The 24,988-nt window shown below is 40.0% G+C and overlaps 1 protein-coding gene across 1 annotated transcript in view; it reads left to right on the forward strand.

Annotated features, from left to right (window-relative positions):
* LOC142378888 (FERM domain-containing protein 5-like) overlaps window positions 1-24,988 on the forward strand; it is an 87,027-nt gene that overhangs the window by 26,380 nt on the left and 35,659 nt on the right. The gene's annotated exons all lie outside the window — the stretch shown is intronic.

Below are 24,988 nucleotides of genomic sequence, written 5' to 3' on the forward strand. Positions count from 1 at the left end.
ATCAAGATGGGATTGAAATGAGACTTTGAGGTTTAATCCAATGATTTGATCAAAAACATTGAATTTAAGCCTAAACATTTAAAAATTACAGTATATGTTTTTGCAGTCTCTCTATTCTCACAAGTTCAAAAGTAACTGGACAACTGACTGATAGTATTGAGAAGCCTGTTTCTTAATTATTTCATGACAGATTTAGGAGGGTTAAAGAGGATTTTATGTGCTCATAGCTGATCGCAGGAATATGCTGTCCTTAATCAAATCAAATCAAATCAAATCAAATCAAACTTTATTTATAAAGCACTTTTCATACATTAAAATGTAGCACAAAGGACTATACATGTTTAAAAGCAGCCCCCATCCCCAGCACACACACACAAACAGACACATGCACATACACATTGAAAAAAAAAATAATAATAATTTAAATAAAATACATACATATAGATAAATAAATAAAACGCTGGGAATATGGAATAAGAACATAAAACTACAAAGGCTAAGAACATAAAATAAATAAATAAAATAAAATACAATAATAATAGGAAATAGCTAAAATGAACTCTGGCGTAAAAAGTAAAAAGAATAAAATAATAAAAGGGCTAAAAATATGAATTGACTAAAATAATCAAATGAATGTATAAATAAGACACAAGTTAAAAGCCAAATTAAATAGGTGGGTCTTGAGCCTGTTTTTTAAAATATCAACATTCTCTGCGGCCCTCAGGTCCTCCGGCAGGCTATTCCACAGACGGGGGCCATAGTGCTGAAAAGATGCCTCACTGTAAGTTTGTGTTCTAGCTTTGGGTATTATTAAAAGGCCAGTGCCGGAGGATCTCAGGGTGGGCGAGGGTTCTTATGGTAAAAGCAATTCTGATAGATAAGAAGGTCCACGATCCCCAAGACATTTAAAAACCATTAAAAGGACCTTAAAATCAATCCTTAAACACACAGGGAGCCAATGCAGCGATTTTAAAACCGGTGTAATATGTGCCCGCTTTCTGGTCTTCGTCAGCACACGTGTTGCTGAGTTCTGTAAAAGTTGTAAACCTAAGATGTTTCTTTTTGGAAGACCAGAAAGCAGGGTGTTACAGTAGTCAATACGACTGGAAATAAAAGCATGCATTAGTGTCTCTGTGTTAGCACGAGAGAGCAGCACCCAGTGCAGATGGCCTCCTAAAGGTGTTCGTGCAAATGAGGAAGCCAGATTCAACAACATTTTTGAAAAGACGGGGTGCACCAGTGCGCTCAGCAACACCAAAAGTCTGTCATACACGATAGAGGCAGTTTGATAGCACCAATGGAATAAGAACACTGGTATTTACTGATGATGTGACTGCTGATTGAACTAATCTTTCGAATACTGAAGTGTATAGACCTGTACTTTATGCAATTTCTCTTTATCGCAGGGAAAAAGATCCCTGATTACGCAAGTAAATGTTTGGTAAGATTCCTAATACACAGTTAAAGTATCACTAACCTTTTTTTTGCCAGACACATTACGAAACAGGAAGAAGAAGTGGCTCAGTAATCTTTGAAACAGTGCGTTTTTTTCACCAGAGTACATACTGTCGATGATATTAAAAGCAAGCCAAGCTTAAAACTAACACCAAAGCTGTTGCACACAGCAAGCACCAGCTTTTTTCTGGTAAGTCTGTGACCAGCAGTGACACTGTTCACAGATGCTGCTTCTATGAGTTTGCCCCTATTTAGTTGATATGCAGCAAAACTATGATTGGCACTCACCAAGCAACAATTCAAATTAGATGCAGTGTTCCTGTTACCTGTTCATGTTCGATGTTGTAATTTCTCCAGAAACTGTGCCTCCTAATTGGAGTGTGTGTGTGTGTGTGTGTGTGTGTGTGTGTGCGTGTGTGTGTTTACCTTGTATCTGGTAACTTGTTACAAGTGTTACTCTTGTTGTTACTCTACAGTGACGAAAAGGGATGGCATCGTAACCTTGTTCAACCAGGTCTTTACTTCCATTTCTGAGATACTGAATGACATTTACATAACAGTTACTCTGGAAGTTTGATCCATCTGGACACGTAATGGCAAATTATGAGTAACTTGGGTTAAATTGGGTAAAATGGGTCGCAGCCCACAATTCCACCTTCTTAAAGGGGAAGACAGAGATGGTAATAGTGTATTTTTATTGCATATTTGCATTTAAGAGGAATTTGAATTATTAAATACTATAAATAAATATGCAATTAAATTGCTGATAATTGTAATTGATTGAAAAGAGTAATGCAATTAATTTCTGCTGAAAATTTATATTGCTTGATATAAATGAACTCAACTCAAAACATGCAGTGAAAGCAACCAGAGAGCTTCTTAGGTCATTGGAAGCTTCATGTTTTTTTTTAGTCAGTCACATGACCTCAGCCACAAGGAGTAGGCTTTTCACTTAATCTTATACATACATATATAATAAGGAAATTCTGAGTGTTTCCAACAGCACATGACTGTAACTTGGAGATGTTATTGCTCGGTGCTTCTGAGACTCTTAGTGGTCTTTACCCCAGTTTGTCTTTAGCCCTGGGGAAGGTTAGCTCTTAAAAAGCTTGGCACTATTTAAATGGGGTTAACCATCTGTGTTAGCCCAGTTTTCAGTCAGCCTGTTCCCTGCGGATGAGTGTGATAGATGGCCACATGAAAGCAAAGACACCTACACATGGCTAAGAAGTGCATATTCAGAGGATGACATTGTGAATGATACAAAAAAGATTCCACACCATCAGGCTTGTCATTTGCTTAGCTTCAACACAGCTGGATCTCTTCTCTTAACCCCCTGTACCTTACGCTCAGTTTTTTTTTTTTTGTACAAGAAGCTGGAAGAATCCAATGTATCCCTCAGCTACATCATTCATCAAGTTGCCATCACTGCTGCAAAAAGGACAGCATGTCCCAGAAGAACATGTGTGCTTCCTGCTTCAGTGGAGGTCAGGGTGACCTTGCTGCCTGACTGAACTCTCTTCGCTCTGACTTCTGTCATCGGCCACTGAACATTAATGTGTGTGCAGCTCGCCGCAGGCTCTAGAGTCTCACCAAGAAAGGGGAGTTATGGATGGATGAGATGAGTATCAGGTGATTTGTGACAGCAACGGGAGGAGAGAAGAAAAAAACTTCAGGTGACTCACCTGTTTTTGTCTGTGGATTCATTGAAAGCGCTATAACGTGACTGCAATTTCCCAGCATGAAAGTAAGTTCACTCACAACAAAACTTTATAACCCTGTCCTCTTGCTCTTGCCTGTCTCCTTCTGATGTAACTCAGGTACATCTTAGGGCAAATCTAAAATAAGAATTGTGATGTCAGCACACACTTCTTCTGACTGGTCATGGGTGGAAATGAAATATGCATAAGTAGACAGAAGGTGGGTTTTATGCTACAGAATGTGAGGTGAGGTCAATGCAGATGTGCCTGTTAGAAAAGAGGGAGAGGGATGGAAAGAGGGAAGGAACTGGAGCAACTACTTAACCTTTATTTTCCTCTCAATTTTACCTTTCCTAAAGAAGAGATCAAGCTTATTAAAAAAAAACTCCACATGGTCAATATTTGCCTTTGTTTACTATTGTGCATTATTGACTTACATAGAAAAACTGTTTACGTGATGTGTACAGGAGAAGTCAAGCTGGTTTTAATCAGACTGTTTGGTTTACTTATTTGAATTTGACATCTATTATCTATTTATTTGTCTTGGGTTTTTTCTGAAAAAGAGCTACAAGGAGTAAAAGATAGCACAAGAATTGAGAATAGCAGCATGAGGACGATCAACTCGCTCCACAGCAGATTTGTACACACCTGGACCAACATTTTCCTACAGCAAAAGGTGCATTTTACCTTAAAAAGATCAATTAATCTGTTGTGAATTAAACTGTGAATCATGCACCACTACTTTGTTTATTTAATTCATGACTGTAAATAGATATGATCATATTGTTCACCTGTAACTTTAATCTCCTGTTTGCAGGTGTGGGTTAAAAGGTTTGGGTTTGAGTTTCAGGCCCAATCAGCTCATCAGCTTGTTAGTGGCAGTAGTTTTCTCACACTTTGCCAGAGCTGCTGAGGACATTTAAAGGCTGTGAACGCAGTGGCTTTTATTCGGTTAGTGAAACATCACCCTTTTGACATCAATTTAAGTAGCCTCTTTGCCACCCCTCCAGCTGTCAGTTCACCAATCTTTGAGCAGTGAGAGTGGGATCGAACCGCTAACCTTCAGGACGACTCTCTCTCACCACTGAGCCATGGCTGCATAGGCATAAATAAGCATAAATATGTACAGTTAAAGGATATATCAAACCCTCAACAATATCAAAAATATCTGATTTGTCCTTGGAAGAATAACGTTAGAAGAGAATTACCTTTTAAAGGATAAGACCGGTTTTTTGACATTGGGCCCTTGATTTCACATTATAACATGATGTTCTACTCACCCCTGCTTGTTGTTGGTAATTTGGAGCTGTTCCGAAGATATTCGCGAGGCGTCTGGCTGCTCTCATGAGATATTCGGCCATGAAACGGTTTCTTATGGGCAAGCTTATACAGGCACAAACTATGCTGTTTATAATTTATTAATTACTGTACATTAGCACTGATAACGTGGAGGTGCGTCGCTTACTTAAAAAAATCCGGGTTACTGTAATTTTGATTTTTTTTGTCGTAAAGTGGGTGTTACTGACGTCCTCGTGGTGCTACTGCCACAGACAGCCCACAGACCTGCTGCCTATTTATTCATTCGGCTAAAATTCAAAATTAGTAACCCGGATTTTTCATCAACACGGAGATGATGCTCACAGGTCAAACAGTTTTCCACGTTGTTTAGCTTTTCCTCAGTCATGGAGAGGCTACTCTCTGCTGCGATTCTTCTGTCTGTTTCTCGTGTTAGAGAGAAATTTTTCTTCTTCAGCTTTGTCCTTAGAATATCCATCCGATGGTATAGATAGTTGATCTTGTCATTCTTCTGTTGGTTAGAGTTCTGGAATTTCTCTGATCCATAGTCTTGGTCGGCAGCAGAGGCGTTACATGGAATCCCCTCAGTGTGTGAAACTGGAAACTTCCACTTGACGCGACGAACTACGGAGGCCTGATGATGATCCTGGAGCAGGGAACTGGGATGGTTCTTTTTCCACTTCGTCGTTTGATGTTTGAGGAGACGGAGAAGTATGTTTAGAAAAAGAGTGGTAGCCTTTTTCTGATCAGACTGCCTGGCAGAGAGAGGACCACAGCGCTGTGTAACCTGAACCTTTGAATAAATTCTGAGCTACGCTTGGAGTTTGTGTATCTTCTCTCAGACAAACGAACACGACAGTTATCTAAATGGAGCATTCGACCCGTTAATTAGCACGAATAATAATCACTTAGACTTCTTCAATGCATCTTGAATTTGATTTCCACGTTACACGTTACAGTTACAAATCCCTCCAGTTCACTGGCTCTTATGAGATGTCGGCTGGTTGTGGACAATTATGAAAATTGGGAAAGTCATATTCATGTAATCTCCTGATGTTACAACAGTGCATGAGCTTAATGAGAATTATTTTTTTTAAAAACCTCTTAAGGCGGATTCAATACACCTCAGTTTCACCAACCTCTGCCTTCCAGATTCAGAAAATCAAAAGTGAATTAATACTAGTTTAGGAGTTATCAATATGAAAAATTATGTACTTTGAAAAACTCTGAGAATGGAAAACATATGGGACGTTCTGAAAAAGGAAAAAGGATACAATCTGTTAAAATAGCATTCTTTAACCCTGATGCAAGTGAAAAGGTACGAAAAAACTGAACCATTATACATTAAAGTTTACATTTGATAAAGGGCCCTGATATCTTATTTTTGCGGTCAGGGGTAAGGTGGGGAAAGATGAGGGCATCGATGGGAAAGGAGGAGGAGAGTAGAGGAGAGGAGAGGGAGTTTTCGAGGTGTATGGTACATATGTTAGACGATATTTCTGGATGTGGAAAGTGTGTGTATTTTGTACATGGTTTAGCCCAGAGTACTTTGAGCAAGACCATTTCGATTGAGGATCAGGCAAAGGTTAGGTTTGGAGTATTTACTCAGTGGTCTCCCTCCGCCGCTCGATAGCTGCCGTGGAGTTTGGTGTAGAAACCAGGGGGGTGCACGCTCGACTCAGGATCTTATCTTAGCGTATGTGGGAGGGGAGGTATAAAACGGAGAGGTAGGGGGTCTAAATTTGTGATAAAATAGTTTTTGGGAAAAATTTATAAAATTATTAAAATTAAGATATCAAAGTGTGAATAACTTCTAGAGGATGTGGATCAATGGTAGTGGGTTGGTTTGAGTTTCAACTGGGTGTGTGGAGACAAAAGGGGGGCATAGTCGGGTAATTATCTATTTTCAAAATAGTAAAATATAATAAAAAATAATATCAATCTTTTTTTTTTTCTTTTTTTGGCAGTCATCAGTCAGTTGTGACTTTGCAGAAATGACTGACGGCAGGTTCCTGTATATTTGGACGGAATGTTTTATTTACTTGTGAGAACAATCTGCCACAAAAGTACACAACGTGAGTCACATTTTGTGTTGTTAGGGTTAGTGACTTTATTGTCATCCAAAGTTGTAATAACCGTTGTGAATGGAGCAACAGCCAAGCCTTTTTGAAAATGCAGATTTTGTCCCTTCCTTTTTAAAGTTTGAGTTTAATTTCATTATTTAATTTAAATCTCTGCAAATCCCTCTTCTGTACGACTGCTTAGTTCCCACTAGGAGTAGCTCTGAGTTGTTAAAAACAAACTGAATCATTTATTAGTGCTGCATCCCTTTTTTTTACTGTGATCTTACTGTAATATGTAGTACATGCAGCAGAGGGGTCATATTTGGTCCTGGGTTTCAAGTCTCTGGATGCATAGAGGCTGCCATAATCATTTGCTATGTGGTCTCTTTTAGAGAGGGACCTGCAGACGCAAGTTATGGATTACAAACCACATGTTTATGCAGGAGAAAAACATTTGATTCTTAGTTTCCCAAATGTAATAATCCAGCATCATAAAAAGGAAAGCTTGAACCCTTGTTAGCAGATTTGTGTGTCATGGATATTAAGTCAATTCTCACAGTTTTTTTCATGTCTTTCATTTTTATTACTCACACTAATAAATGTTAGAGAACCAAAGAGCATTTCAATCTGCCTGATATGTATCCATATCTAACTGTTAGTAAGTGCTCGCAGGACTTTTTCTCCTGCATCCAGATCATCAGATAGAGAGAAGGTTACTGTGGATCTACTTGGTGATTTGTTATGTCCCTTTGGGATAAACCTTTGCTCAAACAAGCACTCAAGGGCACTTTTTGTTGTGAACGCTGCGAGAGTACATGAAAAAGACTTGTATCTACCTGAATCTCTGTGTGTCTGGCATTATTGCAGAATTGTCTCATGAACCTGGATTAATTCCTGATATCATATTTGAGATTACAGCTTTGATCCAGTAGAGCCACTGTTTGGCTTAACACATATTCTATGTCGACCTATACCTGAGTTGTATATTAAAAACTTTGATGATGCTGCTCATTTTTTTTAAAACACTCTTGTGGGTTAGCACAAGCATTGCTGAGTGATCATGGAAATAATAAAAGGAAATTGTAGGGCCATAGAGACAGCAGTGTGTCCATGTGTTATTACTACTCTTTTACCACGTATTTGTCACTTTAAACTTGCAAGTGACACGACTCAGTAAACAATATTGACAACATAAAATGTCTAAAATAACTGCTCAGACAGTAATATGCTATAAATTCCAACCAATCATACCGATGGGTTGGACTGGCAGAAAAAGGCGCAATTGGAGATGGGTACAACTTAAGCACCATAAACAGCATTATAGATTTATCAGTACTCACCTTTGATAAGCTTCTGATAGTTCCGTTCCATGGTGTCAGATGACAGATGATCGTGTCAGGCAGACTAGAATGAGGAGTTAAAAAAAACAGGCCCTCTATTCCTGCACACTGACAGTTACAAGTGGATAGACAGAGGGAGTGGACGGTAAAAGCAGCCGGGGGTTGCATTTTGTTTATTTTGGTATAAAAAAAGGGATGGCATTCACCTTAAACCTTAAATCACCTTCTATGTAGCTCTAAGCTACTGTATGTTGCATGTAGCTGCCTGTAGCTTGTATGATAGATGTACAACGTTAAAGGTCCTTTAAAGCGACACTAGAGAAGTTTGTGAACCTCGAAAAGGATTCAACTCATTTTGAAGTAAACCAACTTTTATTGTGCACATTGCTGGTCTTGAAACTACCTGGATTAGAGTTGAGATACCTCAGTTCCCAATTTTGGTTTCCAGTCGTGCACAACACCATTTTGCTTGACAGTACAATGTCGCACAGCATTAAGTACATAACAACACTCTTGCCATAATAAATCAAGTAAGAAATGTCACCATTACAAATAAAATATCATTACCAACTTATAATCAATAAAGTAAAAAAAAAAAAAATAAGACCCAAGTCAACACTATTGGAGGAAATGAGGAAGATGCGATAAAGTGAACGAGCAAGATACATGACAGGAATAAACATCAGATTGGTTTTTACTGCCGGGGAGAGCTCAGAGAATAAAACAGAATGACAAACAGACTCTTGAGTTAATACCTGATTACCTCTCTTGTACTGTTGTTAACTTTGTTTGGCACTAATGGAAAAAAAACCCAGAACATGATCATTTCACCTTCTGCTCTGTGTAGGCCGTAACTCACAGGGGACGGGAGCTGTGGTTGATTCCTGTAATGAAACTAGTGGAAAATGTTATATACTCCAGACATCTACTTTAGAGCTCTCTATGATGACTAATACGGAATACACAACATTACAGCAGGAGTGTTCATCTGTAATATACTATTTATCATAAATTGAAACACAAGTTATAACCTTATCACCTCAGTTCTGTTTCAGACTAACATGAAAATAAGTTGTCATGTAATAATGTTCAGTTATTTTTTTTGTTTGTTCGTTTGTTTTTTTCCAAAATCTTGTAAGTTTGCTACCAAAATGTTCTCTGCTATAATCCAACACATGGTACTGTGATACATGCATTGGGCTTAACATTGCACATGTGTTTTACACATTCAAATCCTTCAAAAAAGTAAAAGAAAACTGAACTACAGATAAACTAAAACTGTTCCGTGACGTTTCTGTAGTGTTACACCACATTGCCACTTTACATTTTCGGTTCCCTCTGAATGTGTCAGTGTCTTCAATCCCACATCCATAGGGATGGCCAAAGAGCCAAAAATTAAAAAAAAAATCTCTTAATTCTCAAGTGAAGCACAATTTCTTTTTTTAAATCCATATGGAAAACTCTGGTGCAGTTTTTAAAAAGTTAGAGTTAAATTGGTTTTATATTCATAAAATTCAGTTTTGTCTGTGATATGCCAGTTGAATTATTTACAGTTTGTACGTCAGCCATGCTTTTTTTTTTTCTTTTAATCTTTGTCAAAAAGACAAATTTGTTTTATTCCTTACACCACATCATATGTTATTTTGACATCTTTTTCAATATTACGCCAGTGTGACATTAATGAAGATTAAATAGTCATGACTGATACCAAGAAATGCGGTAAATAACTCAAATAATATGATATTATATAACTGATGCTAGCATTTTAAAGGATGTCTGAGCTGGGCAGCCCATTCTCGAATATGTTTAAAGGTTCTTCTTCTGACGAAACAAGAGTGCTCATTTATGCTGTGGACTTATGGTTTAAACAGCACTTCTTTATATGTCATTCATCCTTCCTGATGCATGCAGAAGAATGAGACCTGCAATGTTAGAGGTTTGGCAGCATGTTTTAGTACAGAGCTCTGCAGTCAGCTGCTATTTAACAGCTCTCGTCTTCTGCGCCACAGTTCTCAGCCAATGACAGGATTGTCTGAGGTAGTGGAAGCTTTTAATTGGCATAGTTTCACTGGAAGTACATGTCCTAAATAAAGTGTCGCATCACTGGGAATTTCATTACTTATCCAGGCACTCAAAGTAAAACGCAAGAACACAGAGAAGGAAATCAATTTAGGAATAATATTCATTACATTCTTAAAGTTTGTTTTTCCCGTTCTCTAAAAGATCTACAGGGATGACGGCCATAAAGAGGAATAGCCAGTGAAAACGATCCATCATAACACATTAAGATGCTATCACTCCGGGGATGAAAAGGTTGAGACAACTGATGCATTTGATCAGTATGGAATAATGACGAGACACCAAATAACATACGTCTGAGGGGAACTGTAATTTGATGCAATATGCTATTTTTAGCTGTCTGCTCATCATCTCAATCCAATTGAAGGTTTGGCTGCTCAGCTGTAAACACAACACTTATTTTCACCTGATGTATTGTCTGTTAGAACAAAGAAAGCAACAAGAGGGCTCATTTGAGAATGAGTCATGTTTCCATCCACCACATCTTTATTGTGTTATTTATTCATTTATTTATTCATGGGTCTCCACAAACTCCTAAATATCGAAACGAGGCTTCTTAGACACTAGATGCTCCGAGCAATATGCTCACCAGCCAGTTACATTTGATGGCAGGTATTGAACAGAAGGTGATAAAAGTTAAGCAAAGTGGTTGGCTATGAATTCACAAGACGGCCTGCGTTTGTGCAGCTTTATAGCTTAATGAATTAGCTTGTAATAACTTTCGCTGTGTTTGTGTGTTGCATCAAAGTTGTTAGGATCTCAAAATATTCTGGGCTTAGTCCAGCCCAGAAATTCTTGGATTTTCATTTTACACTTACAGCATTTTCATGTTATTCAAGAGTTGAAGGAATTGAAGATGTGCTGTACAGGTAATTGTACGAGTAACTGTACGAGTAGTTGTTTATGGCATAAAGTCAAAATAAAAAAGTAATTGGAGTCACTTTCTTGATTGTTTTAAGATTGACCAACTCATGTTTCAGAGTTTCAATTCCTGATGTGACTGTGTTAATTCTGTGTTACATTCATCTGATATTATTGTCTTTCTAACCTGTCCAGCTTTTTTGGAACCCCCGTTTGTCTTTTGCACCCTTCATCTTTTGAATTTCCCCCACTGGGGGATGAGAATAGTATTTTTTCCTATTCTATTCTATCTGCTCTGCTCATTCTGTTGGTCTGAAAGTGATGGTTCGGAGTAGATTCACCCTAGGGTCATTTGAACCGTGACATCCAGCCAAGTAGCCCACCCGCAGTTTTTTCGATATTGGCTGAACATCAGCTGAGTTACTGAGTTATCCCGAATAGCTTAGTACAAGCGCTAATGGACCCTGGCAGTATCTCCAAAATTACCACACTAAAATCACATGCCATGACACCAAACTTCTACAGTAGTACAAATATGGTCTGTACTCACAAAACGATGCATTTGGAAGTTTGAAAATAGTCCAGGAGTTTATTATTATCAACACAAGCCTGATAGCTTCTCTGCTGCTAAAGCTGCGTCGACGTCACTTCTGGGAGCTTCAAAGTAAGATGAGGGTTGATCTACTACTGTAGACAACAAAGCAAGGCTGCTCAATTTCTCCATTGATAAAATAAATTCACAACTCTACAACATAAAAATTCATAAAAGATCATGTAGAATATAGCATATACTTTGTTGTCAGTAACTCAGCTGATGTTCAGCCAAGATCGAAAAAACTTTGGGTGGGCTACTTGGCTGGATGTCACGGTTCAAATGACCCTAGGGTGAATCTACTCCGAACTATCACTTTAAGTGTCCTTTAAGTTTTCATTCTGTCATTCATTTGAGGTTTTTATTATTTATTAGCTGTTTATTTTTCTGTTAATCTTCTAAAACATAAATATTTCCCAGTGTAAGATAAAGTCTATCTTACATGGCTATAATCATTTGTAAAGGTGTGCCTTAAAAATGCGATCATATTGTTTCAAATCTATTGCACCAACAGGAAACGGCGTCTTCTCCGACTCCTGCACCTTTTATTTATTTCTCCCTTGAGAGCTGCAGCTATAAAGAAAATATCCAGAGCTGTGTTGTACTGTCAAAATATGTGTTTATGTCTGTTAAGGTATCACAGAATCTATGGTCACCAGAAGATTAAAGTGACAAGAAAAGCAATTCTTGTTATCAGGAAAGCAACAAATTTTCAGACAATTTGTTAAAGAGATGTTTTATTTGACTGTAAGCATCTGTTGGCCAAAATGGTTGGATAACAATACACAAACACAAGCAAATTGTATCAACACGTTTCTGTCTTTAAAATCCTTTTCAAACTGGAGGCTTTCATTCCTCTGATCTTTTATTCACCTCATTTTCTTCCAACCTCTTTAAAGAAAAATACTGTGAGGATTGGGCTGTTTGAGTTTTACTGGACAATGGTTTGGTAGAGCTTGCCTGTGCTGTGCTGTTTGCCAAAGTCATCCCCACTTACAATTCCTGGTCTTACAAGGTGAAGCTGGCATTGGCTGTGGGGTGTAATTGAAGGGGCTGAGCCCACACTAACTCTGTGAGCTGGACTCTGAAATGGGCCAGCCTGGTCCTGTGTATAATCATATCTTTAAATGAAATATTGAGTTTGGTCTGACCTGCTGCAGCGTTCAGACTGACCTCATTATTTATTGCTGCACCTTTGGCTTCAGCCAAGTAAATTTCTTACATAAAAGACATAAATGAAAAGAAAAGAAAATCCCCCATTAGGAGGTAAGCTATACCTACAGGAAGGCAAGAAACACCATACGCTATCAAACATTCAGAAAAGGGAATATGCTGGTGATTTATGGGCATCCCCTCCCCTCTCTCTGTGTTGAAATCGATTATATCGAAAGTTAAAACCAAACCTAAATAACGCCCCCACTTTTCGTCTTTTATTTTCGGACAGTCTGGTCTTGTATGAGAACTGTGTTGTTGAGCTTCGGGCTGTGTGACAAGAATAAGAACGACTCCTGGTTGTCCTCGCCGGGGCTCAGTGAGTCTCAGCAGCCCCGTGGATAATTACCTCAGTCACTGTGAGTCTGCATTCCTAATGCAGCATTATTCCTGTTGCAGGCTGCTATTTGCTTCTGGTAGTAATGGAGCACAGACCCCCTCATGTGTGACAATTTGAGCAGAGGGCAATATAAGATTAATTACTTTGACTTGAAACATTAACTTTCTTTACAAGTCTTTTTTTTATTTTAATGAGATGAAACAATTTTCCTCCCAATAACTTCAAGAAACAGCCTGTCAGGAGTCAGAGGGCTCGTTTTGTTAATATCATCTTACTATCTTTAATCGAAAGACTTTCTCATAAGTGTCAGTGTCTGCACATTTGCATCTGCCTTCTGTCATTATGTGTGTGTGCTTGTGGGTGTATTATCTTCTGCTCCAGTTTCATTGATTACAGGAGTTTCATCCTTAGCATCCCTTCACCCTTGTCCAGCCCTATAGTAAAGCACGGTTTCTGGAATAGAATAAAGTTTGTCCATCAAAGTCCATCTAGGACATCATATATATGTTCTTTTTTTTCATCTGCGGTGGAAACCTTCTACCTTAGATTTTTCTTTTTTCTTTTTTACATATCTAGTTTTTATAAGATATAAGTCAGCTCTACTGGTCTGTCTGGGTAGCCTACATATCTATGGTAAATTATTTAATAACCAACTTTAGTGTGGAAACGTTTTTTTTATTTAATAAATGGTGATTTATAAATTCATAAAATTGTGCTTTGCCACATTCATTGGACAATAATGCTGTAATTATTTAGAAGCCCGTTACATTCGTTGGACAATAATAATAACCAACTTTAGTGTGGAAACGTTTTTTTTATTTAATAAATGGTGATTTATAAATTCATAAAATTGTGGAAATAATCATCCGCTTTGCCACATTCATTGGACAATAATGCTGTAATTATTTAGAAGCCCGTTACATTCGTTGGACAATAATTATTAATACCTAATAATTTTATTAATACCTAATAATTTGTTATTCAAAAGCCAGTTTGATTCGTGGTTTGTGAGAATATTTTTGGAATCCTGATCACATAATAGATAGATAGATAGATAGATAGATAGATAGATAGATAGGTAGATAGATAGATAGATAGATAGATAGATAGATAGATAGATAGATAGATAGATAGATAGATAGATAGATAGATAGATAGATAGATCGATCGATAGATACTTTGTTTGTGAGAATATTTTTGGAATCCTGATCACATAATAGATAGATAGATAGATGGATACTTTATTGATCCCGAAGGAAATTCAAGCATCCAGTAGCAGACATAATAAAACAGTAAAAATGTTTATACAATAATAAACACTTTAAAAACAATCTAAGAATTTAAAAAACTGTTTAAGAATATAAAATATACAAATATAAAGTGACCAGTGAAGTGACATGAAAGTGAAATATAAAGTGATCCGTGAAATTCCGAAGTGCCATCACTGAGAGCTGTTGTACAGCCTGATGGCCAGAGGAACAAAAGAGTTTTTGAGTCTGTTGGTGGAGCAGGACTGAGACAGCAGTCTGCCACTGAACACAGGGGAGGGGGGTTGAAATGTCCGTGGGTGTGGCGGGTGGGGGTGTTCTGCCGTCTGAGGTGATGATGGTCGTGATGGGGGTGTGAAGTGGGCAGTCACTGGCTGTGGGAGCTGGAGAATTAAACCTGTTAAAAAACAGGTTTAGCTGGTTTGCTCTCCCAGCATCCCCCTCTTCTGTGCTGCTGCCCTTCTTCTTGCAGCCTGTGATGGTTTTCATGCCATCCCAGACCTCCCTCATGTTGTTCTGCTGCAGCTTCTGTTCCACCTTCCTCCTGTATTCCTCCTTTGCCTCTCTCAGCCGGACCTTGAGTTCCCCCTGTACGCGCACCAGGTTATGGTCAGACTTTGGCATACAGGAGGTCTAAAGTCCTGTTCTTCCTAAGATGGGACGTGGCCTTTGGTTTTTTTATGCCCCTACCTGCTCTGCATCCAACAGGCTAATTCGATAAAGTGAATATAAAAGGAATATGAAAGGAAAACAGCAGCATATCAATCAAAATCAACACTTTATTTATCCCAAGTAAGGAAAGAAAAGGCACAAAGTGTAGGGAGCCCTAGGCTGTACAGGCACACACACACAAACACACACACACACGGCTACTCCACCTCTACGTTGCTTTACATTTAGGCCCAACTATAGCCTTGAAAGACGGTCAATTTTGTATTGCATTTGGTAGGCCTATTGCATGATATATGCCTACACCAAGAAAATAATCCCTCCAGTAAGTAGACTATTCATTTTAGCGATCAGGAGATTCAGTAGGCAACAGCCAACGGTGAAGATACAGTTGTGACGAGAATGTAAGGGGGAAAATGCATTAATGACATGCCAGATAAGCAACTTATAGCTTAAAAAAATAAAGTCTATTATTTCCTTCATAGCTGCAAAATGTAGGTGAAGGCAATTCCATATTTGTGTCAGGTGTGTTAGGATGCAAATGGTTTCACACCTTCTAAGCCATCCCCCCGCCCTCTGCCCCCACGACAATGGCTTTAAAAGCACCCTTGGTCAAAGAATTACTTCATTCATTCGACAATGGTTTCCTGCGTAGTGTGCGACTCTGCAGTAAGGAGAAGACAACAGACACTGGTGTGTCACCTGTGCTCTGGGTGGCAACACAGGCTGTGTAATACCGGTAAGTGTTTCTTTCTGTTGTTCTGCTGTGGTGGGATCAGGGTTGTAAATTGTGTTGGCTTAAAGTCAAAGCATGTATACACTGTATTAATTGTTTTTATTTTCTTCACGCTAAAGGTGTATCGCAAGACCTCTACAGACAGATGCAGAGATCAAACGTACAGTGGACCTGCGACCCATGCCGTGACATGAACGCCACAGACCGATCCTCTGTCATCAAAGACCAACCCCCCGCATCCATGCCTTCGCCAGTCCCATCCCGGACAGGGAACAACGAGTCCATAGAGGAGTCCCTACAAGAGACGGTTGTGGAAGACACAGTGTTGGACGACCATCCAGTGGCGCCAACTTACGAAGTTGTCGAGTGTGGGACAAAGAGAGGACGTCCGCAGCTGATAGACAACTTCGGCCACCGTTTTGGTGTTCACCATAATAGATCCAGCTCCGTAACCTGGAGATGTACTGCCCGTCCAAACGGCGCAGCATGCAGAGCCATAGTGTTGCAGCGTGATGGTGTGTTTGAAGCAGGCCAATACCCGCACAACCATGGACCCAATCCCGGCGCTGCCACAGCGGCCAAAGTCGCAGCCCGCGTGAAGGCGGAGGCGACGAGAGACTTGTTCAAGTCGGCAGCGGTCATCGTTCAAGAGGTGTTGCTCGATGAAGTCCAGGAGGGTGTGCATTGTCCTGCACTCTCCAAGCCGCTGCACTTGGCAAGAGCAGTGAATCACCGTCGGCAGAGGAGGAGACCATGTGAACCCAAGGATCTGAACTTTGTTGTTAACATGGACCACGTGCCGCCATCATTCCCCCGGGGTGACGTCAGAGTGAGTGATGACAACGGACTCCGACACCTCATCTTTGCAATGGACACACAACTGACCCACCTGGCCAAAGCGAAGACGTGGTACCTAGACGGTACTTTCAAGCTGTGTCGGCCGCCCTTCACGCAGCTGTTCGCCATCAGCGCCTTCGTCAGGAAGGACGACTTCATCAAGTGTGTCCCTCTGGTCTTCGTGCTGATGTCTAGGCGTCAGAAGAAGGACTACAAGGCGGTGTTACGGAAAATTGTGGACATTTTGCCAACGCCTCCAAAGGTGACACGTGCAATGCAGGACTTCGAAAAGGCCCTGTGGTCGGCAATGTTACGTGTGTTTCCCCAAGTTCAGATGACTGGCTGCATGTTCCACTGGTCACAGGCGGTGTTCTGCAAGATTCAAGAACTTGGCCTGCAAACCACTTACATGCAGAGAGCCGGGGCCCACAAGTTATGTCCCTGCCGTTCCTGCCTGCGGAACACATTCCCGCCGTCTGGGACAGACTGAAGCCCAGGGCCAGCACACCCAGTCTGCAGAGCTTCACCAGGTACATGGACAACACGTGGTTGAACTCCACCATCCCCCACCCACCACCTGGAGTGTCTTTAAGAAGACGGTGCGCACCAACAATGACGTGGAGGGGTGGCACGCCGCCTTGAACAGGAGGGCTTCCGGCAAGAGCAACCTTCCATTTTACATCCTGGTGCCTCTCCTGCAGAAGGAGGCATTGCTTGTGCACCTGAACATCAAGCTGGTCAAGGAAAAGAAACTCTCCCGCACCCAGCGCTTGGGCAACAGACTTTTGCAAGAGAGGCTGTTCGATGCGTGGACGAGGTTTGAAAAGGGGGAACTGAGTGCTGACAGACTTCTGCGTTCCTGTAACGGCTTCGCCCCAGAGCCCGCTGTGTCATAACTGTGTCATGTAGATATGTTGTAAATAAGGTCATTTTTTACTTTGACTTAACCACTTTGATAGACCTGTTTGGTCTGTATTTTGCACTGGAAACATTTATTAACTTAAAGGCGATGTAAACAATTTGTACTTTTGCTGTGTGTGTTTGTGTGTGTGTGCCTGTGCAGCCTAGGGCTCCCTACACTTTGTGCCTTTTCTTTCCTTACTTGGGATAAATAAAGTGTTGATTTTGATTGATATGGTGCTGTTTTCCTTTCATATTCCTTTTATATTCACTTTATCGAATTAGCCTGTTGGATGCAGAGCAGGTAGGGGCATAAAAAAAAACAAAGGCCACGTCCCATCTTAGGGCAATTGCCCTTGTACTCAACCTAAACAACAAATAAAATACAATTTAAGCAGAATATATAGGCCTACGAATAACTGTAAAATAAACAAATATTTAGTGAATTTGTGTTCACGTGTATCAACCACGTCCCATCTCGCAAACGGGCGTCTAAATAACTAATTATTATTAATAATTAGGCCTATTGTCCAACGAATGTGTGCATGTGGTTTATTTTCACACGTTTGTTGGCAGTTTTGCATCTCCTCTTCCAATTTCCAAGCAACTCACAGTTCTCTTAAGCGTCTTTCGTGCGCGTGTGTGTGTTCAATTCTTGGACCTCTTCTGTTTAACTTGTATATGCTCCCTTTGGATCAGATATTGCAGAATTTTAACATCAATTATCATAGTTATGCAGACGATACACAACTTTATGTGTCTCTGTCACCGGACGACTGCAGCCCAGCAGACGTACCGTGTCAGTGTCTGGAGGAAGTAAACACCTGGATGAGAGAGAATTTTCTACAATTAAATGAAGACAAAACTGAGATCATTCTGTTTGGGAGCAAAGAGAAGAGGGTCAGCGTTGGTAAATATCTTGAGACTCGGGACCTTACAATCACTGACCAGGTTCGTAACCTCGGAGTGTTGATAGACTCAGATCTGACTTTCAGCAGCCACATCAAAGCTGTCACCAAGGCAGCTTTTTACCATCTCAGAAACATCAACAGAATTAAAGGTTTCCTCTCCCAAACAGACCAGGAGAAACTCATCCATGCATTCATCTCCAGTAGACTCCATTACTGTAATGCTCTTTTAACTGGACTTCCCAAAAAGAGCATTAAACATCTGCAGCACATCCAGAACGCTGCTGCTAGAGTTTTAACCCGGACTAAGAGATCTGAACACATCACACCAGTTTGAAAATCTTTACACTGGCTTCCAGTCAGTCACAGAATAGATTTTAAAAGCCTGCTGATGGTTTACATCTGTGATATGTTCAGAGAATATAAAGCCAGCAGAGCTCTTAGATCCAAGGACTCAGGTCAGCTGGTCCAGTCCAGAGTCCAGACTAAACATGGAGAAGCAGCATTTAGCTGTTATGCTGCAAATAAGTGGAACAAACTGCCAGTGGAGATTAAACTTTCACCAAATATAGACATTTTTAAATCCAGGTTAAAGACATTTCTGTTCTCATGTGTCTATGCATGAAATATCTTTTAACTTATCTAGACTGTTGCCTGTTTTAAAATTCATTTAAATGATTTTATTTGTTTCTCTTTATATTCTTTTATGTATTTTTAATGCTTCTTGCACTCCCTGCTGCAATGCTTTTATTTTATGTGAAGCACTTTGAACTGTTTGTACATATTGCTATATAAATAAATTTGATTTGATTTGATTTGATTTTTAATGCTTAATGTTTATATCCTATGAATAACTGCAAAATAAACATGGCCAATATTTACCATAGATATGTAGGCTACCCAGACAGACCAGTAGAGCTGACTTATATCTTATAAAAACGAATGTACAATAATAAAGATTTCAGCTGCTCAGGTAGCCTGGCCTAAACGACTGCAGGGGGGCCTAAACGACTCCTCTGTTGGCCTAAACGACTGCAGGGGGGCCTAAACGACAGGGGCCTAAACGGCAATGGCCTAAACGACCCGTATCCATTTAATCAATGTCTCTCTGCTATCTTGTAGCATTTTGATGCAATATACATTTTGTATGATTATTTCACTGTAAGGCTGCGGCTACACGAAAACGTTTTTCACTGTAAATGATACTTTTTCTTATCGTTTCGCTGTCGCGGCCACACGGAGCCGGCGTTCCCACTACCCCAAAACGATAGTTTTTGAGAACGGGTTCCAGAGTGGGAAAGTTTGAAAACGGCCTCGTTTCGTTTCCATTGTTACAGCTAAAACGTTTTTGCGTCAGTCAAACGTTGACGCTGTGAGCCAATTTTAACACTTCTCTATTGTCTCACAGCGTGGCGTGACACAGTGGCGTGTGTACTGCATCGTTTCATCGTTTTCATCCGTTTTCGTCTGGACCTGAGTCTTTACAGCAGCGCGTTGCCGTGTGGTCGCAAGAATTTTCGTACCCATTTTCAAAAAAAACCTTGTTTCGTTTTCGTGTAGCCGTAGCCTAAGGATCAAATACAGCCATACTGATCGTTGTGATCCCGTAGGCTGGCTTTCTGTAAACTGCACTTGCATTGCCTTGAATCTGCTGAACTGTACTGGATATCTCCAGTGTTTATATCAGGCAGGCACACTGTAATGCAGCTGAGCTGTATTTTTACGATTCAGCTAAATTCATTCTCTGGCTCTCTTTGCAACCCTCTTGATAGTTGCAGGCCACTATGGTTGAGTACACCACCAGCAAGCAATGTATATCCTTTTGAAGCTGCTGTTTACATGGACTCCAGCAGAGCAAACCCCAGTGTGCCGTCCAAGTCAGCATACAGAGTGCCGCCATGACTGCGACTTGTCAACACAGTAGTTCTGATCGAGAAGAGAGGGATATGTCTCCTAAAGAGTCAATGTCAAAGAGAATAAAGACAAAGTTAGAGATTATTCTGTAAATATAAAAAGTAAAGCACCATTTTGTAATGGATGGGACAGAGGACCCAGAATTTCAGCCAGACAACAAACAAAGGGTTAACAGGTTTATTGTGACAAAAGAGTTCTGAACAGGAACCACCAGCAGCAGGACTGGAACCACTGGGGACGGAGAAACAGGTTAGTGGCTTGTAAAGATCCAGAACAATGACGGAGAGTTCTGAAAGGTTGCCACTAACCTTTTCGGAATCTGTTTGTGGCTTTGTGCAGAGGTTCCGTTCCTTTGTGGGATGGTTAGGCGTGAACGAGAGGCGAGGTCTAGAAAACCTTTGGGGTCCAGTAGAGGGGCAGAACAGAGCTCAAAAATCTGGCGTCTATTGCCTGTCAGAAGGCTGAAAATAAGGGCTCATGAACAGGTGAGAGTCATGAGTCTGATTGCTCCACAGAACACCAGCAGGCAGGTGGATGAGATGAAGTAATTGCAAACAGGGAGAGCAGAGCAGGCAGACGAGCCAGAATCAGAACACATTTACTTACAGCAGTTAGATGCTTTACATGTTCCTCCACCATATAGATGGTCTTCTTGTACACAAACATTACTGGATGATGGCAGTCATAGGATTGTAACAAACTTCTTTGACAAACATGACATTGCATTTTCATTGTTTGTAAATTCTTGTTGACTCAGTGGTTAAACACCTCAATCTTAAATTTTATCCCAGACTCCTGGAAAATGTGGGCTGAAAATATTTCTTAACTCCTTATGTGACAATACCAGTAGCATACCATGAACACGATTTTCACTTGGCTCAACATGTATATGAAACAAAAGTTAACATGTTGTCTTTTACAACCTGTACATTTAACAGAAATAACTACTATACAAGACACCTCAAACCGCTCATGTTGAGAAAGTGTTGAGATCTCATTTTCTCTTCACATTTGATTTAGGATTACGTTATTGTCACCATACAAACTATAGTTGCATTGATATAAACACCACAGTCCAAGCTTAACTTTAAATCACTGTTGGCTGACATCTATAACAGTGCCCATCTGAGAAAAAGCATATTTTATCAAAAATTGTGCTAATCTTCTATGTTTGCAAGGCAGATGTGGTGAGTGCTCCTTGAAAGCTCTTTCACTAATGAAACCCAGCAGTCTGAATTTACTGACATGATGCAACTAGACTTTTGTGGATGTATATGAGCTGGTTGGCAGTGGCTCTTGTCATAAGACAATTTCAATTCTAACTCTGAAGAGTTGTTATGACAGACCCTAAAGTTGACAGCAGCAAAGAAAATAAAGAAAATACTGCTAAACTCATGGCACTGGTGCAAATCTGCACTAAAACTTGGACACTAAATGTAATGTGTTACTCATATCTACAGTGGCCTTTATTCAGGGTTTTATTATGTTGGCTAAAGAAGATACATAAAAGAGATAGGTTTTCTATTTTGGGACACATTTTTAAAAGTATATATTTTTCTTGTTTTCAAGCCAGCAGCAAAATCAGTTATAAAACAGTAATGCTGAACGTTTTACAGGAACATTCACGCAAAAGTTGTTGCAGCTGTCGTTTCATCATTTCTGCTGTTTGCACGGAAATTGATAAATCCCTTTCCACACTCTTTGTGCTAGTTGTCATGTTGCATCTGTTATTTCAATCCCCTTTTTCCTCATCTGCCTCAGGCTGCTCAGTGGTACTCTATATGTGCAGCACAAAAGACCGTTTCCTCAAAGGATGCAATTGCCAATTAAAGCTTCCTGATTGCTTGGTCAGGCAACCAAAACTATGTTCATCGTTTACACTAATTTCTCATGTCACAAGCATCACTACAGTAAACTGGTATTATTGCAGCCATGAAAAACTCACTTTTGTGACCCCTGTCATGAGAGTAGTAGATGGGTGGTGGTTACAGAGCAACAAGATAAAAACTCAGTATTTGGTTTTTGTCATTATTTCAAATTATGCTTGAAACCATTTCAAATGAGATTAATCATTTCATGAATATTTTGTACGAGCAAATCGTAACATTATTTGGTGAAATTTGACCGTTCCACACCCCTTTACTTAGATGTTGGGAATTAGCACATTGTGTAATCATTTTAAAAGCATCTTCTATCACAAGACTAAACCTTTACCTCACCATTGTCATAGTTTGTAACTTTAACAAGTTTCACCTTCAAAGTAAACCAAACACACGGTTTGACAGCATGGCAGCTGCTTTCTCTTCAGGTAAGTGGTTGAATTGATTTTTGAGTGTGTGGGCAATTATAATGTGCAAAAAAATATTTCACTCTGCAGGTATTGAGATAGTTAAAAATCAGCTTTTGGGAAATGTCAGAGCTCAGTTTCAATGAGTACAGAGGTGGAATAAAATTCAGAAAAATTAAACATTAATTTCTTTCTCGACACAGCGAACGGGTCTATACTACAAAGATCATATTCAGTTTGAAAAAATCTATCCACCCATTTTGACCGACATCCTGCCAAAGTGTCACCTGTGCCCATTTTTATAAAGATTTTGAAATATCTGTGGGGAATTTCACATACTGGCCAAATGCCACAAAAAGTCTATACTTCTTCACAGTAGTTTTTTTTTCAAACAAATACATTGCACAAACACACACCCACCTTTGATGACAGCTGGATGAGAGTTCTTGAGGCTCTGAAAGAAACAGGATGTGAGAAAGATCATGGGAGCGCCCTCAGTTGGTCTGGCAAATTTCAAAACTTTACACCAGGTCAGTTCATTCAAGGGGCTGTACAAGGCAGAAGCTGTTTTAAAGCAGCTCTCAGGTTTCCATTCAGAAAGTCATTCTAGCAGCTCTCTGAGTGTTATGACAGCGCACCGGTTGTCACATGGTCCCCAAAGGAAATAAACCAATTCATTCAATGCACAAGTGTGGTATCAGTATGAGGAAAGATAATGAAAAGACTTTTGTGTGAAGGATACATCGGTGCTTCATTGTCAGAGGAAATGTCTGTGTGTGCACATCATCTGCTACCTTTGATCATGTGCATGTGATGATAAACCATGTGCATGTGTTCTTTTGCCCACATGTGTGAGCATGGTTTTAGGATAGCTGGTGGTGTGTGACACACTGAATGTCCTTCTGAATCCTTGTCTGGATGCAAGCACAGCAGATGCTGGGCGCCTCCCTCTATCATGGGCCGTGATCACTAACCCGTTTGACCTGCTGACTGCTCGGTCAGGGCAACAGTATCTGCTGTGAGCACTTCTACAGAACAAACATGGTGTCAGAGCTCAAAGCTTTTTGTTACAGTCCTACTGTCAGGCACTTTGCTAAGGTTACTTCAAGGAGAAATATTTGTAAATTTGCAACAATATAAAGCTTTTAAAGCTTTTTAAATATAAAGTTTTATCAAGTTCTTTAGTTGAAAGGGATACCTTTAATTTGTAACTAATTTGAGACTTTTTCCTTTGCATTTGCTTCAAAAACTGTATTGCTGGCCTGCTCCCTCACCTCAGACATGTACTGTGAACCTTGCTGCCTATGTTTTTACTGTTAGCTAAGTGGTCAATCATCCAAGTAATAACATCTGTATATTAGCAGTGCTCTTTTACCCATACTCTTAAATGAGCTGCCTTTGTAGGGTTTAGGAAACTGAGTAATTGTTGGGTACAGTGACCCCTGGGCATATACTGCGGTTAGCTGAACCTCTAATTTCTGCCACTTTGCATGGCTGAATCAACATAAAAGCCGTCACCACGACCAAGTTTGGCTTGCTCTGCTCTTTCAGTTGAGGAGCGAGGAAAGAACTTGTGTTTACACAGAAATTTGTCCACCTACTACAGATGTGTCATATTGAATACGTTACCAGATACAATATATTCCTGCTGCAAAAGGCTTCTGAAGCAGTGCGTTATGTTTGACATCACCATTACATAACAAGTGTCACAGAAGATACACACTGCTACATGCAAATCAGGTAGACATTTATATCGACAACATTGCCAGCATCTTAGAGAACAAGCTGTCATGACTAGCTCTGAATCAGGACAAAAACAGGGAACAACATAAGGAATACATAAAGGAATGAGGAACTAGTTTATTTAGTAATCAAACCAACTTCACTCCTGAAAGGAAAAAGGAATGCATGAGGTGTGTCAATCAGCTAATCAGTGGTGCAGGCTTGAATGAGTGAGTGACTAATGATGAGTGAGGTATGGTGTGAAAACCACAGTTCATGGAGTGAAAGAGGAACAGAGGTTCACTCTCTGAACCCAGCTCTCTCTAATGGCAAACAGCAAGGAAGCCATTTTATAGTGGGAACAACGGGCCCAGGTATAGCCCAGCATCCAGTATGGGAGGTGTCGCCACATAGCCCAGCATCCAGAATGGGAGGGGTCACCGTTACTTTAGAAAAGAAAAAAATAATCTGACTTGCCTTAGCAAACCCTTTTTTATCAACCATGGGTGATAGATATGAAAAAGTCTTATCCACTTACCATTATGAATGTGGAAATTGTGTTTTACTGGATCTTGTGAGCAGCTCAGCCCAATAACAGATGAGTTGCATCATAATTTGTTAGCCGCTTTGATTCTGCTTCACTTATTTCACCTTGTATTTAATTGGTGCTCTTCAGTCCAATTCCTCTCGGTTAGAGACTTCAGATAGAAGCACTTGACATTTCTCAAGCTCAATGTTGTTATACTTCAGTCTGGGTTATGACTGAGTATAACTTAATTAGCTTAGAATTCATTTGAGCACTATGTAAA

The sequence above is a fragment of the Odontesthes bonariensis genome, chromosome 1 (genome assembly GCF_027942865.1).
Source record: "Odontesthes bonariensis isolate fOdoBon6 chromosome 1, fOdoBon6.hap1, whole genome shotgun sequence".
Classification (NCBI taxonomy): Eukaryota; Metazoa; Chordata; class Actinopteri; order Atheriniformes; family Atherinopsidae; genus Odontesthes; species Odontesthes bonariensis.